The following is a 296-nucleotide window of genomic DNA, read 5'->3' as shown; positions in this document are numbered from 1 at the left end:
TTGCCGACCACGGTCCTAGGGGCCTCATCTGCAGCATGTAAACACGTGTTGTGACATGTTTGTGCATTTCAGTTTTCTATCATGTTCTGAAGCTTTATTTGCTATTTTTTCACGTCACTTCATATTATTTTTCTAACAATTTCTTAGTGATTTCTTCCTCGGGACTTAACTATCCTTTCGTCCTTCTATTTTTCTCTTTCCTGGGTGCCGTGCTCTGTGGAAGCTTGTTTAGACCAAGTTCCTGGCCCTTTAGGCTCCTCCACGTGAACAGTTCACTGTTTGAATAATAAGAATTT

Source organism: Myotis davidii, unplaced genomic scaffold (genome assembly GCF_000327345.1).
Source record: "Myotis davidii unplaced genomic scaffold, ASM32734v1 scaffold472, whole genome shotgun sequence".
In the NCBI taxonomy this organism is placed as follows: Eukaryota; Metazoa; Chordata; class Mammalia; order Chiroptera; family Vespertilionidae; genus Myotis; species Myotis davidii.
The sequence above is the reverse complement of the archived record's forward strand: the minus strand, read 5'-3'. Positions refer to the sequence as shown.